This window comes from Lutjanus erythropterus, chromosome 2 (assembly GCF_056507025.1).
Source record: "Lutjanus erythropterus isolate fLutEry1 chromosome 2, fLutEry1.hap2, whole genome shotgun sequence".
Classification (NCBI taxonomy): domain Eukaryota; kingdom Metazoa; phylum Chordata; class Actinopteri; order Lutjaniformes; family Lutjanidae; genus Lutjanus; species Lutjanus erythropterus.
In genome coordinates this window covers 40,557,355-40,574,918 of record NC_139318.1, presented here as the reverse complement: position 1 = coordinate 40,574,918, position 17,564 = coordinate 40,557,355, and the positions used below count along the sequence as shown (strand labels likewise).

The following is a 17,564-nucleotide window of genomic DNA, read 5'->3' as shown; positions in this document are numbered from 1 at the left end:
CAGGAAAGTTGTTAGGCCCCGTGGAAATCATCTTTTGATGGAGGCTAACAGCCAAGCGTGTGTAGGGTCCTTTAGTTATACAAAATCAAAGCCGAAATCGAGGATCGAGGCATCATTTGTTGCATGGATGCATGGCCATTGCTCTATCATGTAGCTCCATTGCTGGGGAGTGTCTAGTCCCTCTATGTCGTGACATATGTCTGAGTGAAACAGGACTGGTAGGTGGGACGTAACGCTTTGAGTAAATTGATTTGTGCGTTGAAAAATGGGCGCGTCATAACCTTATCCATGCTGTTGCTAGTTAACTAAACAATGAATCTTAACTCATTTTATTTCTTGGGCTACATACAGACCAAATGGTCTCACGCGAGCTGGACCACTGACACCATCGCAAACATACAACATATTGATAAGAACACCTTGGAATATTTACCTTTTTTAGTGTTAAGAAGTTCAGAGGTTTCTACACGTCACACAGGTTCACACTTAAAGAACCATCTGTTTACAAAACAGATGAACAGCTCATTTCCAGCTCATAGCTGAATACAAAGAACTTGGGTTTTTTTTTTTTTTGCATTTTTGGGCATATATTGTTAAATATATGGACAGTATGAGTGGGGATGGGATCTGAAAAGGTTTTTTAAAAAAGCATTTTTCATTTCATCTCGACTTTAATAAGCCTAATATTATTTTTCATAAAGATAGTGGAGTGACTGTTTATTTAAGGCGAGGCGCCTCCACAATATAACACTGTGGGAAAGTCTGAGATATTCAGTTCACTGTTATATAATCGGAAAAGTTTAGAAAAGTGGATATAGAGCTGGACTGAAACGTGACACACACACACATGCGCACACACTCAGCACCTGTTGGCTGTGTGAGCACAGGGAAGTGAAATCTTGACTGTTGCCAACATAACATGAGGAAACCATCAAGCCCTCACTTCCTGTTGGCTTTCCATCCACCCTCCATCTGCTCACTTCCTCCTCTGACCGACGCCTTTCCTTCTATATCTCTGCTGAGAGCACGCACTCAATAACACACACATACACACCTACACACTATAATGTATGAGTGCACCTCAGACTGAAACACTCCACAGTCTGAGTGGAACCTGGTCCTAATGTTGTATGTTTTTCTATCTTTGACATCGACATGTCCATAAATATAAAAACGTAGATACCATGTTCGCGATTTGATGTGCGTCTGCCCCTCCACCATACTGAGGAGGTTAAGATCTGCTAATGAGGGATATAGTGTGCACTGAGAGACACAGACTTCACCACAAAATTGACTGTAGCTCGCTAATTCTAAAGGGATTTTCATGAAATTTGCTTTGTAATAAACCTGAGAAATTGAACATGAATTAAATTCATATACTGGGGGCGATCTAATCAGCTCTATGCCAAAACATTAACCTTCTGAATAGACACAGTTTCCATTGGGACATGCAGGCTCCGACTTATGAATATTATCATCAAGTGTCAGTTATGTAGAATTTCAGCTTTTGTGAGTTTCTCCAAAAGCTGTTTTCTATGCAACCGTGTCTAAGGTGAACTATCCACACTGCAGGAATGATGTTACTGTATGTGTCTTGTGCAGTGGTGTAGTGATAAATACAGCTGCAGGTAAACCCACCTTGTTTCCTGTCAGTGACTGATACATGTGATCTGCCAACGAGGCATCTACCTTTGTATATCTGTGGACATGGGGATTTACCCTGCAAGTTGTCAACTATTAGATATTTTACATTTCACATCGTTGTGTCTTTTCTGTTAATATCTCTGATTGTATTAGGACATTATGACAAATTAATGAACAACGCTGATTTATGGTGATATTGGATTTTCATATAATTCATTTATCAATATGATAATGTGATTTTATTCATTTTATTATTTTATGGGTGGGGGTGGTTTAGGTTTTTATTTCATTCTGTAGCTTATGTATTCAAATCCATACAGTCAAATTTTGGTGTAAGTACCTATGTTTTGGCATCAAAATGGCATTTTTCCACATGACCTGATGTAGGTGACATAAGTGAAGATGTTGTTATATATAAACCCCCGAGTTTGAAGGAATATCATGTAAAATGTAGCCACCTTTCAAAGTTAACTCCAAACAGGAGACAGCATGTCACCAGAACAACAGCTAACTGCTGTTAACGATATTCTCTGTTGTAACTCTTTGACTGTAGCTAGCCTAATAGCTGGCGTTAGCTCAATTAGCTCTGATGCTAATAGCTCTAATATGACTGGACTGTGTCCGGACCTGCAGCTCAGAGCACCGGGCGTGTTTAAGTTTATACCGCGGGAAACTGAACCAGGCTGAGCAGCCTCTCAGTGAACACAGCCGAACTGGGACCAAACAGTCTCTGAGACCGAGAGGAACCAGCTTGACAACAGAGAATACTGTACCGAGATGATATACAGCAGCTCTGATCGGGACTCTGACTCCAGGACTGACGAAGACGGCAGGCGGAGACAGAAGACATAAGAAGAGGAAAACAGAAAAAAGGGAGGTCGGAAATCAGAGAGGAAGCAAGGAGCCACAATATTTTCACATCTGCTGCAGCGAATTAAGGATTTACTTTCAACTGAAGCAGAGACAGTGGTTGTTGAACAGTGGAGAGAGTAGCAAATATGTTTTGGTGAGTTTAAGTTTGTTTCTATTGAGATTGAAGTGTTTTATGGACAAGCTCACCTTAGAGAGAAAGAGAGAAACTTTTAGGCAGAAGGTGTACAGTTTATTACAAATATCAGGTGTAAGAAAATTTCCTTTCTTGACATTTTGTAAATTTATTTTATGTATTAGACTATAAAAGCTAAGAGCCTGTGATGGTAGCAACACCACCACTTGCATACATCTCGTAGTTGTGACTATAAAATTATCGGACTGCCGCAGCAGAGTGAGGTGGAGGAAGGAGTGCTGTAAACACTGTGGGAGTTTCCTTTTGAAAAACACGGAAAAGAACAAAGGTGGGGTCACCCTTTAACCAGACATTTTCACCTGTTGTGATAAACGACTTTGTTCTTCTTGACCTGTGTGGATTGAATATGTTTAGACTTCTTGAAATGAAAATTTGTTTGTCAATGTTCAAAATTTACCAGCCACTCAGTAGATTACCCTTTGGGTTTTTGGCTGGTGAGTGAAGCATATCTACCAGCCTCTTGTATATTTTATCAGCAACATTCTCCTGATTAGATCTTTGATAAACAAACTTTCAGGACAGCATTATGTACAGTCTCCAAGTGATCACACAACCACGTGAGAATAAAAAAAAAAGCATAATTAAAGCACAACATTAAAAACAAAATTCCTATTTAGACAGAAATTAAGTAATGGAGGACACAGTGAGTCAGTTCACTTGCAGGTCTGTGCTGTGTGTCTGTGTCTGTGTTTCAGTTCTGGCAGCCGATCGGCAAAAACCTCTCTGCTCTCTGATACACGCTCTCTCTCCTGCAGCATCGCTCTCTGTATTCTCTCATCTTTATCAGTTGTTAACATGCTGCAGAGGGATGCCAAGTAAGCTGCCAGCTTTAAATACACACACACACACACACACACACACACACACACACACACACACACACACACACACACACACACAGTGGACTACAGAATCTGCACCAACACTGGTTTAAATTACACAGCGGCTCAGTCCTGGACTTGTTTCAGTTTACTGCAGTCTGTTTAATATATAATATATGAAGTTGAACATTAAGAAACTTTCAGACAGCGAGCGGCTGCTGCTGTGCCTCCATTTCTTCTACTGCAAACAAAACAGCAGTTGTGTGAAAGAGGTAGCCACCTCTCACTTCTTACCACTGCTGTTGCTCAGCATCAACATCATGATATCAAATTATGTTCTATCTCAGGATGCAAAATTCTGGAAATATTCAAGGTGGGAACTTTCCATGGGAATTTATAGGAATTTGTGGGAAATAGCAGGAATTAAATGGAAATATAGAGGTTATTTGCTGCAGGCTGTCATGGGCAGATAGAAACGACCTCTTTACCATATCAGAAGCAGACATGATTATAAATCCTTCCAATAGAAATGACAGGAAAATCATCAATTTAGTTGAGTTGAACTTTAAATAAATGAGCTGACTCTTAACATTGCATTGAATTTTCACTGAATGACAAATATATATATATATATATATATATATATATATATATATATATATCTCCAAAAAACATTTTGCAGAGGGTTATAATTGTGGTGAATTACTATTTAATGGGATGCTGTCAAATTATCTAGACCTGTGATGTACGAGTGTCCCTACGCCTGCAGGTCGTGGTCACGATTCAATTAACCAAAACATGCCAGAAGACCTTGCACTGCTTTTTGTGTTTTTTTTCCCCCTTCAATTTCTATACTGAAATTTAGCCTGCATGACATTAAAAAACATTCTAATTATGGTTATTTTAACTGACATGGCAAATGTGATATGATTTGCAATACTGGGGAGACATACTTTATATTTTATTATACTCATTTTCATTGAAAAACATATTAAATACTTGATTATTAAATGATCAACCCTATGAAACCCTAGTTGTACCAAATGAGCATTTTTATAGAGGATGGAAAGAGAGAATGGAAAGAAACAGAAATGATTTTAAGAGCATACTGTATGTTTAAAAGACCTGAGATTTTTATTTAATATTAGCATGTATGCATTATTAAAACGACAATAAATATCATGGTTATCATCGATACCAACACTCCAGGATTACACTTAAGTATATAATTCGAAAACATGAACAACCTGAAGGATTATTGGAGCTCATCTGCAGATCAATCAGAGGAGACTGAGCATCAGCTGATAAAGCTCAGCAAACTGATCATTATTGATCCTCATAGCAACTGTTGCCGCACATCAACACCGTTACAGCCCACAGAGCAGCAAACACACTAACATGTAACATTCCCACACACACACGCATCCCTGTGTGTTAGTACACAGCATCACACACCCACACACACACGCAGCTCGGCTCACTGCAGCTCATCACTTTCACAACAAGCTTCAACACCTCTCTGCACCGACGGCTTCATCAGGATTAAGACACACACGCGCACACACTTGAACACACATGTACACACACACACGCGCGCTTGAACGTGTCACAGCAGCACCTTCACCTTTAGGAGGTGAGAAAAGTTAAAGATAGAGCACTGAGAGTGAAAAATGAGCTAAAACAGACAATAAAATCATAACAGTGCACACAGTTTTACATTCTTCTAGAATTTAGATTTCCTGTATAATTTTGTGTTATATTAGTCTTTTATTTTCCCTCTTCTCTTCTTCACTGTTTTCATGAATTATTTGTGTTACTATCTCACTTTGTTCTTATAATCTTAGTTTATACAGTATATTGCAGATGGGAGGATGCACAAAACCAGGAAGCAACAGCGCCCTCATTAAATCATCATCATAAAGCATCACCTTTGTTTTTTTGTTTGCTTTTAAGGGTTTTCTTATGTTTGGTTTATTGAAATTAGAGTAGATTAATAGTTCCTTCTTCTTCAAATTAAGAGCGTCTCTGTTTGGGCTTCATATTCATGTTCACACCTCTGAACCTGACCAGTTTGTGCCAGATGGGCAAGGTTTCCACTTCATTTGAATGTGGTATACAAATCAGCACATGCTGCTTGTGTCGACCTACATTGATGTAAAATAAACCACGCGTGTTCCTACAGGACGGTAAACATCAGCCTAGTTTTACGCCTCTGAATCATTGTCCACATCTGATTTTTTTTTCCATGATTCAGCCTGCTGATGGGCTCATTGATGACTTTACCCTGGATGGAAAAACAGCTGACCAATCAGAGTTCAGTGGGTGGTTGTATTTCTCCCTCAGCCCTTGAATGTCAGTGTTTCATGTTTTACTGTACATTGGCTGTAATTATGGCTGATTCTAATAATTAATTTCTAATTAACTAATAACTAACTAATAACTAATTTTTGTCATTTTACTTTGCTAATTTAATGATGAGCTGCTGCTCAGAGACACACTTACATTCAGTGGCAGAGTAAACACCCACTGAGCAGGGGGACAGGTGGAGGAAAACAGCCTCTAAAGCCAGATTACTTTCATACGTACCAACCCAGAGTTGGTCATTGTTGGAACAGTAGAAAGACTAGCTAAGACAGTTTTAGTAAGTTTCATTTTGTTTCTGTCTGTCGAGTTTGAATGAAGTTTATTTTACGCTGAGTTAACAAGGCAATCAAAGCTCATCTCAATTTGGCAAAAGAGAGAAAAACTTGAAAACTTGAAGGTGATAAGTTGTATTTTTCTGTTTAATATGGAAAATAGGTTGTTTTGGCTGTTTGGCCAGGTTAAAAAATTTTAGTCAACAAAACTTTCTGGACTTTCACAGGAAAACAACATTGTAGGATCTCCCAAACAAATGAATGGTGACCAGATTTCAAACAGAAAAAAACATGAGCAGTACGGTGGCATTTTATGTTTTTATTTTAGTTCACTTAAATTGTTTGGGAGATTCTGCAGCGCCGTCTTCCTGTGAAACACCAGCAGTGTTTTGTGGACTAAAAAACTAAAGCCAACCTTTAATCGGCATGAGGGTGAGTAGATAATGACTGAATTTAAATTTTTTGGATGAACTATTCCTTTAACACACTGTGCAGCTGCTGTCTGTACTTGAAGAGAAACACCGTTCTGTCACACCACTTTATGCCTAAAAGTAGACTGTTGCTATGTTTTTGCGCCACATCTCTGAGTTAAACTTATGAGCATCTGATATGAATTTCTTACAATCTTAACAGCTGTGAATTAGGACCTCAATTAATATTTATTTGGATCTGACACATTAATCTATATCTTCTGCCGCTCATCTTGTGTTTAGTTCGGAGCTAAAGGTTGTCACCATTAATTAGGCCACCAATAAACACAAATGTGATTAGTGTCTCAGTCAACAAAAGTATTTAAGGATCTAAATTGAATCTTTGACTTTTATTCATTTATCACATTAGTTACTTGGAAATGATGAAAGCTGAACCTAAACAGATTTGACAAAATGCTGTTGAACCCAAACCCTCATCCACTCACAAGTACTGCAAGTGTAAAGGTAAAGAGCCAGACTCTTTGATTCACTTCGTCCTGTTTTTAAACAGTGTTGAGGAAAATGCTGTTGTTGAATGTTCATCCTGCTGCTCAAACCTTCCTGTCTGTCACACACAAACACACAAACTCCCACATTCCCGCCCACTAAACACCTGCCAGTCATCGCACACGCACGCACAGAGGCGTTATGTAAGTGTGTGTCAGGAGGACACTCTCAGATGGTCCAGTTACAATCATCAATCCTGCTGACGCCTCCACGTCATCTGTGAGGATATTTCCAAAAAGCAGGAGCAGAATGAACCCACAAACGAGGGGTCTCCATGTCACACCGTCACGTCCATGAAGGGACATACAACACCTCCACGGAGTCCAGTGTCGTCTCCATGTGGACACCTTCTTCTGAAGTGTGTCTGTCACTTTAATCCACGGTTAGGTCCGTTTCACCAGTCAGCCAACTGCTGAGGGAGCCTGAAGCATCAGTACTGTTGCTATGGTTACCTGCACTTTAACATACATTGCACAACGCTGAAACGGTCTTAAATTTGCATGTGTTGATCATCCTGCTGACGAGATAAAATTAAACAAAGACTAAATTATTTCTACACATTTTTATCAGTGGAATTTTAATATTAAAACCAATATTTGCATTATCCTTTACAAAGTACCTGAAGCTGCAGTGTGGGTATGAAATTGTGTCAAAACATCTGGGTTCAGGTTAGGCTGCTGAGAGTTTGAGGTCTTAATGAGAAGGCTGGTTAAAACCCTGTCACCATGTAGATCTGAAAAGACACTCATGACCTGCCTTGTGCTAATTGAAGGTTATCTTTACAAATAGATAAATAAATAAAACATTACACACGGTCATATTTGATTGCATTGGGGTGAACCCTTTCCTGCCAGCAGGGTTATAAAATAATGATAAAGGCCAATAGCTCTATTATAACCACAAACACCGAGGCTCTGCTGAGCAGAGAGCCTCCATATCTTAAATATAGGATTGTGCCATTAATAATTGATGTGGACTTACATAAGAGACAAAGTGTGCGCTGCTGGATCTGGTTCATAGGCAGGGATTCCGTCTGCAGAGGGGTTTCCACATTTTACTGTATTTTAAAAACCTCAGTGCACACAGGGCCAGTGTGTTTGGTGGGTTTGTTGGGTCTCAGCTGTGAATGATGCCGTTCCAAGGCTGCTACAGGGACACGAGTGTCAGACAGTATGGTGGAGACACATACTGTCTCATACTGTACTCGACCAGATTTTGTCAGTTGAATCTGATTGGCCGTTCAATGCAAAGATTCAATGATTTGGTCCTTTTTTTTCAGTTCAGCACCAGACTAAGCCCTTATATAAGCCTACATGAGTATGTTTCACTAGCAATGTTTTAATGCCGTTTTCATCATCTGGGATGTGAAACATCTACAGACTCATAAAAAGTAGAAGTGCGTCCTGCTGTTCATTGTTTAAGAATAAAATCCCAGCAAACCGCAGAGCGTGCAGTGCAGGTAACAGCACAACACCTGACCTCTGTTCCTATCATCTGCTTCTATTGCAGTTTCGTCATTTGTGGTGATTTTTAGACTCTGTTTATAAAGTTTACAGCCTGTAATGATGTTGCATTGCCATGTGATCAAGCAGATTTTTTTTAAATAACTGCACCAGCCAAAATAAAAAAATATATATTTATGATTCCCCTTGTTTGTAATTACTCATTAAAATTTTATCAAGGTGCATTTTTGTTGCATCTGCTTTATCCTGTTATTGTGATGCACACAGAGTGGCAAAAAAACAACAGCAAAAGAATAACGGCTCAATCTGAATGTTCCAACTTTAAGAGGGCAGCCATACTGATAATACCAAAGTATTTATCACTCTAATGATAATACTGGATTGAATTTGAATTGTGTATCAATGTAATAACGTAGTTAGATTTGACAGGTTATTAGGCACATGATTTCCCGATGGAATTTCCTAAAAATTACTGTATCCTAGGAAGGAATTTAACCCTTGACTATATACTCAAAATACTGAACCATACTGTAACAAATTATTTTCAATTAATCAACAGATCATTTGCTTTATCAATTGATGGTTTGTTCTATGAAGTGTCAGAAAATATAACAGAAAATTATTCTGTACAATTCTGTACAGTTTATATGTGATAGAAGTTTTTTTTTTTAATCAAAATTGCAAAATATCAAAACACTGCAAGATCGTCATCCGTGTTACATCTCACCTGTGCAATAATTCTTATGATGGAAAGCTTTATTAAAATGCAGTTGAAGAGAGTATTAAATCACTGCAATTATCAAGTTCAAGTTTGTTATTTAAACTGTAAAAACACAGTTTGGATCAAATTATGTCTCTTCAGGCCGAGTATAAACAACAAGTCAAAAACATAAAACCTGAATGCAATAAAAAGATCTGAGTCTGTTCAAATAAATATAGCAAGCTTAAAAGATAAAACAAGATATGAACTGTAAAATGTAAAACTGTAAAATGCTACAAAGCATCTGTCCTCATGACTCTGGTTTTTGTACATGGTCCCTGAAAAGTACATCCACAACTTTACAGACAGCTGTCATGAACCAATGTGTGTGTTCGTGTGTTTGTGTGTGTGTGAGCCTCACAAACTGAAACAGCATTGTGAGTGTCATCATCATTCAACAGTTAAAGAGTCATAAACTGACAGAGGACTCCGGACAGTTCAGAGTTCAGCAGTGAGGGAGCCTCTGGGTGACTCACTTCACTGCGATCTGTAAATCAAGTCCCAGACGGTTTCCACTCTATCAGAGGGTCTGAAGGTCTGAAGCCCTGAGATCACAGTAACACTTGTTTTGCTGCCTCGCAGTCGGTGTAGCAGGTCTGGTCTGAGGTGTCAAGTCTTCAAACCCACTTCCACTGAAAACCACACGTGTACATGCAGTGAGCTGTGTTAAACCCTAGATATACATCTGAGGGTCGTCCAGAATTCACAGAACCTGGTTACACACATAACTTAATTTACCAGTCACGCACAGTCACTGACATTTCAGAGATATTGTTTGTGGTTTAGAGAATCACTGGATTTTCTCTGGAGAAGACAAAGAACTGCTGTTATAATAAACACTATAAAGTGAAACCAGAAACAACAGATCCTCAGCCTGTAACTCCTTGATGCATTGTGGGGGGCTGGAGCCTATCCCAGCTGACACTGGGCGAGAGGCGGGATACACCCCGGACAGGTCGTCAGTTAAATCGCAGGGCTGACGTATATTTTATGTATTTTATTTTACCTTTATTTAACCAGGCAAGTCATTAAGAACAATTTCTTATTTACAACGGCAGCCTGGCAAAAGGCAAGAGCCTCTTGAGGAAAAGAGGACAGGAACTAAAAGGGGTACTGAGAAAAGACGAGTTCACAAGTCGACGTTTCAATATGGCTGTTTTTTTCATGCATGAAGGACAAAAGCATGGTACAGAAGACGCAAGCTTTTCTCAACAAACAGAGCAAAGTGAGACTCTTATATGGTGTCCTGATTCATAGCATTGAACACCTACCTAACTACCTATGAACATTCACATTCATGGAGTCTAGCCATCAATCTGACTGGTGCCACCATCCTAAAAAGGTATCCTATAAAGGAATTTAACCCTTGACTATATACTCAAAATACTGAACCATGCATTCAGATGTGATTTACCATCTCACAGGTATCAAGGTGTATATAATTTATCAACTCAAAATTAGAATCAAAAAGGGAGGCGTTTTGTTTTTAGAGCCACCATTTTGAGACTAACATTTGACACATGGGGAGAAATCCCACAGCGAAGAGGAAACACAGCGATCACTTTCTTCACAGACAACAGCCTCGATTACCCACAAGTCACTGCAGCCACACGTCACATCACCTGCAGTCTACGATGGACAGCAGGTAACAACCACATCAGGCCGGTTGGACATCTCAGCTACCAGCAAGAGACAGAACTAAAAAGTAGACATTCACTGTCTCCTCTTGTCTGCCTGTTTGTCAAAAGATCTTCTGGGAAATGCAGGAAAATCGCTGCTTTACAATGATGTGGAGAAGGCAGACTGAGAGAATTGCTAATAGAAGTGAAATCGAATAGAAAAAAACTTAATTAATGCTCAGTGGGGAAAGCAGTTTGTTCATCCACACACAAAAGACAAATCAGTCGGATTAATTAAAACTTTTAAACAGAAAAATATTTGCTCGAGGACACCAGGAGCTCACAGGCCACTACAGACTTTAGACACGACATTAGATCAAGCTTTTCTTTGATTTAGCTCTGATCATGATTTCTGATGCAGACAAAAAGTAGCTACAGATCAAAGTCCAGCTGTTTAATATCCAAGCTTATACCTTGATGCATAAACATGTGTCCGTATGGTAATTGTCAAACTTTAAAAATCAATTAAAAATTAAAATCATTCGGGTTACCAGGCGCTTGTTGGTAGAGTGTTAAAAACATGAAGATTTGCAGCTTTTGCCTGTTTGATATCATTAAAAACCCAACACATTGGATTTTATGAATGTTTATCAATTAAAATAAGAAATTATAGGGAATGAAAGCACAAGTATTTTAAGTTAAAGGGGAAAACAAATTTTATCCGAACAAAACATGCTGTACACATCAGATTTATTAATCAATAAAGTATTTTACAAGTCTTTTTTGTTTGTTTGTTTTTTAATATCACAATAAATATTGTATTATGGACTTTTTATCGTTGTTTTATCGTACCAGGAGTTTTTGGTATTGTCACATCCTTTTGTCACTTTGTCAGCCACTGATCATCTGTGACGGCACTAGAAATGTTTAGGGACTCCTCCAATTTTTTTAACCAGAAAATGGTAGTATCTTAACATTACAGAGTTCTTAGTTATAGTTTACCTCAAAATAAATAAAACTCAACAAACAAAACCCTGGCAGTTTTACAGGCACGTCAGTTACAGACAAAAGAGGTAAAAGTGACACCTGTGATTAACACAGAGCCCTCTTCAGTAAAGAACCTGACTGCCTAAATAAATCAAAGTGTATTAAATATTAAATCTATTCCTCCTGTTGTGGCTGAGGGAATCTGAACCTCCTGCTGGACGTTAAGAGGACAGACACACTGAGTCAGCACCCGTCACTTTCTGTGGTCATCAGGAGCTCAGCAGCAGCTTCAGACACAAACAGAGCACTCATCTGTCTGCAGGTGAACCTGAACTTCTGTCCTCAGCACAGACGAGAGGCCATATTGAGGATGTAGGGATAATATTCACCAGAAGGAAAGGCACAGTATTTTCATTATATTCATTAGGATAATTTCAGCAGCGTGTAATGAAAGGTATCTACTTTGTGTTTGCTTTAGACCACAGCTGGCTCCATCCATCCCTCTATTATCTATACTTATCCATTATCCTGTGCAGGGTGTCGCAGGGCTACACCCAATCCCAGCACACAGTGGAATACAGCAGGACAGGTCTCATATAAATTCTCATATAAAAGCCGGTAGTCAAATAATCGCAGTCTCAAATGACAGCACAAACAAATAAAGGCCTGAGAAACATTCTATCATGTCATAGTCACCCCTCTGCTGCTCTCCCTTTCTCTTTCCGACACTTTCATTCTCCAATAATTTCCAATTTTTCCATGTTGCCGTCTTTCTCAATCAGTGTTAAGCTGCTACCGGTGAGACTCAACACTTCCTGCAGATTTTTCACATTAAAAGCCAACCAATAAGCTGGAGTGGAAACCACACCCATCCAGCTGCATAAACCGGCACTGTGCCAGTCCAGTTTTGGAGCGCACACACTCATCACTTATTAAGTGTAACTGGAGACAATTGTATGCTAACATCAGGGTTTCCCACAGTGTGTAAGGCTAGAATTATGCTTATCCGGGCTGCTGGTAAGCAAACATCCATGTTGTTGTTCAGAGTCACACCTGCGTGTGTTTCGTCTATACTTGAGGGTATAACGTATATGTCCACTGGGAAGCAGTGTCATGTTAAGCTAAGTTAAAGTTAAAATAACTAGGACTTTGATTGTTTTCATCACCACTTAATCTGTCTGTCTTTTTCTTGATTAATCGATTAGTTGTTTGGTCAATAAAATGTCAGGAAATGGTAAAAATTATCAACCGGTGTTTCCTGAAGCCCAAGGCGACGTCCTCAAAATGTCTTCTCGGATGGAAAATATTCACATTTGAGAGCTTAAGTCAGAGAATTTGGACAGTTCTTCTTGCAAAAATGAGTCAAAACAATGAATCAATTATCAAAATAGTTGGTGGTTAATTTTATAGTTGACAACTGATTGATTAATTGAGTAATTGTTGCAGCACTAAAGAAAATGTTGAAGGAAACGCAAAATTAAATTTCGCCCGGGTGACAATGTAAATAAACCATTACATCCATGACAGAATTTGGATTTATCGAGGCAGATGAAACAATGACAGAGTGGGACACAATACTAAGTGCCTTGAAGAGGAATTTACTCTCCTATGCTCTGCCAGAAAACCACTTGTCATTGTGCTGAAATATCACCACCTCCAAACTCTGATAGAAAGAAACTGAGAAAACTTCCCAGTAGGACGTCAGATCCACCAATCAGCTTGCCTGACACGTAGATCTGCACGGATGTTAACATGCATCTCCACAGGTACATAATTCCAACTTTAAGCTAGAACGGCAATTAACAATTATTTTAATCACCAATTATCTGGTTAATATCTCAGTTAATTGATTAATCGCTCGTCTATAAAATATCAGAACATTTTATCACACCTGAAAAACCCAAAGATGTTAACAGTGATATAAAACAGAGAAAACCAGCTAATCCTTATGTTGGAAAAGCTGGAAGTGACAAATGTTTGACATTTTTTTCTTAACAAAAAAAAAAAACTTTAAAAATGAACATATTATTTAACAGTTAGCAATTATTTTTCTGTCGATCAGTTCACTAATTAACTTATTTCATCTCTACTTAAAGCTGACGTATAGGCCTCTGCTGACAAAATAAATAAATATATTTTTATTCAAAATGACATTTATCTTCAGGGAAAAGAGCAGAAGTACAGTTTCTCACAACAAATGTAGTGAGACCAGAGCTGCAATGACTAGAAGAATAATCGATCAGTCGATTGAAAGAAAGCTTCCAGCTTCTCAAATGTAAGGATTTTCTGCTCTTCTTTGTTATTTATGGTAGTAAATTAGCAGTCTTTGGGTTTGGGACTGCTGGTTAGACAAAATAGCAATTTGAAGGCATCACTTGGGGCTCTGAGTAATTGTGATGACACAACGTAACAATTTTTTGACATTTTATAGACTAAATTATTAATCAGGAAACTTGATCACGAAAATAATAGTTGTAAATTGCAGCCCTACAAGAGACTAAGGTTGTCACATGTTAACTAATAATATCAGAAGACGTGGATCTGTGTGGCAGACTACCTCAGCTGAACCATTTCATGAAGGAACCCTGAACAGTCGTTATCAGATTTTAATATACCGTCCTGTGCAGAAATCCATAGCATCCTGCACTGACTTTATTAAAAGCCATCTCTGAATTCTACCTGATGAAGGTCCGAGGCGTGAAAACTTCAATTAAATCAGACTTTCTGATCCAATGCACCTGTCAATAACACTAAAACTCTGTTATAATTACATCGCTCTGCGTGTTTTATGAAATTGTGTTGTTTTGTGGATTTGTCAGGTCTCAGCACCCATATTGATCCAGTTCATCACATGAGTGCACTGCTAATTATCTGCTTTCTACCTTGAATTGAAATGACTGCAAACAAGTTATGATAGCAAATGACAAATGTGGACACACCACTGGTGAGATGCATCAGTGGAGACGAGCACATTTGATCAAAACTAGCCATTTTCTCCTTTGGGATGCAGCAAACAACAGAGTCACTGTGCCATCGCTCCCCTAAGAATCACCTCAAATTCAACCTGTTTCTAAAAATGAACATCAAAGTTTTCCTCGCTTCTGATTCTCTATGCAACAAGCCTCTCTTTTTGGTGAATTTAGCAGCAGAGGAAAATAGAAGGAGCAATGCCCTCGTTTGGAGGTCACAAGCTGAGGAGGAGTCACCATGAGCCAAGATGCGGGATCCCCCCTCCTTCCTAACGCAATAAGGCAGGACACACCCAGATAGAGAGAGGAGGAGGAGGAGGGGGGGAGAGGAGGAGGAGGAGGAGGAGATGGATGAAATGAGAGGAGAGAGGAGGAAAAAGAAGCAGCGCTGCTACTGGTGCTCATCCGCCCATCTTACAGGATGACGTAAGGACGGTTCATCGCGAGCCGATCGCCCCGTTAATTAAAACAAAACGAGCTCGGTAATGATTTTTTTTCCACCCTCCATCAATGCTGTCCGTCATTATGACAGCCCGAAAACCAGAAGCACTATTTACAACGTGAGTGCCAAATGTGGGAAAACCACTCCAACAAGCTGAACAAGCTCATCCTGAAGGCTCCGCATTCATGACAACAGTGTGAGGAGGACACCAGTTAGACCAGCAACACACTCAGGTCAATACCAAAAACTGCAGCAGCAACCAGTGTTCGCTGAGAAAAAAAACAGATCAACTCACCAGAGAGCATGTAATTTACTGATGAAAACGGGTTCTTTCGGTTACCAGGGGAAATATCACTCGGAAAACAAAACACTGCAGGCACAGAGTATGAGCAAAGTGTTTCCAGACATCCGCAGGCGGTCTGATTCCTGCCTCGCAGCCTCTGCAACAGTCGGTTCCGTCTCCCGGGGAAACCCGTCACAGAAGCGCCACTCAGAATCTCACCATTTAAATTCCGTTTATCGTTAAACAGGGGACATTCGTGTTTGATACATCTTAAAAACGCTATTCTGGACCATTGAATACAAGTCTTCAATTCGGCATGCTGCAAGTACACGTTTAAACATGTTATCTCCCTATAATGATAACTTTATCAACTGATACGCACTCACGGTCTCCTGGCTGGAAAACACACAGCGGTGGGCGACAGAGACTAGCGAGCACTGCGTACCAAGTCTAAAAGTTGCCATTTTATCAGAATTAAGTTCTGTTCGAGCTATCATGTCTGTATTCACATGTAGGGGTTCATACGATGCAACAGTGCGTGCTTTAACGAGTCGAGAGGCGACGTGAGTTGGCGTTTAACCTCCGCGTTTTTTGAATGGAGACTTGACAGCGCTGACTGCAGACGAGAGGCAGGCACGTACCGGGGCTGTAACCTAACGTTAGCTAACTGTCGGGACGTTTGGCGAGAAGAAACGGGTGGAAAACGTGCCTCGGGGAGTTATGCGAGACACCGTCGGGGTTAATATCGCAGAAAACACAATCAAATGGAGGTTATAAGCTCCCTGAGCGGGATAGTTGCCCGTTCACACCTGTGGAAAATCCCAAAATTCGCCTGTAGTTGCTAACTAATAAGTGGGTGTCAAGGTAAAGAAACAGCGGTTGTGAACGTTACCCGGATGCTGAGCAGTGCGGACAACCGGGGACACGACAGACTCCTCAAAACACGTTTTAAAAATCACTTTAACGGGCGCGGACACACAAACGACGGCACGTCTCTCGTCTCCCAGCCACAAGCGAATTGAAAGAAACGGGACTCGCGGCGGATAAAGTTTGAAAAACACAGAGAATTAGACGTTACCTCCACTCGTCCAAAATCACGTCCTGCTGTGGTCGTGTTGGTGCGGCAGGCAGGGCAGCGTCTTCACTTTAGAGGGGTTTGTCCATTTCCCAGCAGGGCTCCAACTTGACAACTGCAGTGGTGAAAAAATGATTGACGGACCGGGTGGAGGAAAAGAAGAGAGCCTCAACGGCCCTTTGTTCCGCCGTTTAAACCAGTTTCTTTGACACTACAATTACACTCGTAGAGGCATCGGAACAGCTCTGGTCCTGCAACGGCTGGAAGGAGGAAGCAGATCCAGAAATCAATCCGTCAAAAGGCAGAAATAAAGTCCCCCCTTTTCTCTCTCCCGGAATAAAAGCAGAGGAGGGGAAAGGCTCTGATAACCAAGAGCAGATCCAGCAACTGAGGGACTGCTGGTGTGTTTGTGTTGGAGAGCGGTGGGTGGGACTGTTTAGGGGGTGGAGGTGGAGGGGTGGGGGGTGGGGGTCCGACACATTCAAACAGGACCAGAGAAAAGACCCAACGTCCGGATCGGCGTCCTTTTCCTGGCTCGCTGGGGGAACTGAGAGGAGGAGGAGGAAGAGGAGGAGGAGGAGAAGAAGGGAGGGAGGTGAACTGGTACTGGAGACCGCGAGAGAGGGAGGGACCAGCCCGGGATTACCCTGTATTTAAGGTGGATCTATGAATTAATTAGGTAATCAGGCAGAAACAGAGCCCTGCTATCGAGAACATCAGCCCCGGGGTGAAGACATCCAGGGCTGAAGAGAAGCCCTGGAAACTTGAGAGGAGGAAGAGGGACAAATCCACATCTGGATCTGCTCTGGGGCGACGTATGGA

General features: G+C 40.4%; 1 protein-coding gene across 3 annotated transcripts in view; it reads right to left on the bottom strand.

Moving 5' to 3' along the window:
• The window catches only part of LOC146332145 (plasma membrane calcium-transporting ATPase 1-like), a 119,039-nt gene extending 101,874 nt beyond the window's left edge, over nt 1–17,165 (bottom strand). For 2 of the 3 annotated variants that reach the window (XM_084739782.1, XM_084739797.1), the window contains exon 1: nt 16,746–17,163. The gene's annotated coding sequence lies outside the window, so the exon portion shown is untranslated. Of the gene's footprint in view, nt 1–16,745 lie in introns of all 3 variants that reach the window. The other variant, XM_084739790.1, reaches the window with a different exon arrangement.
• Nucleotides 17,166–17,564: the final 399 nt, after the last annotated feature.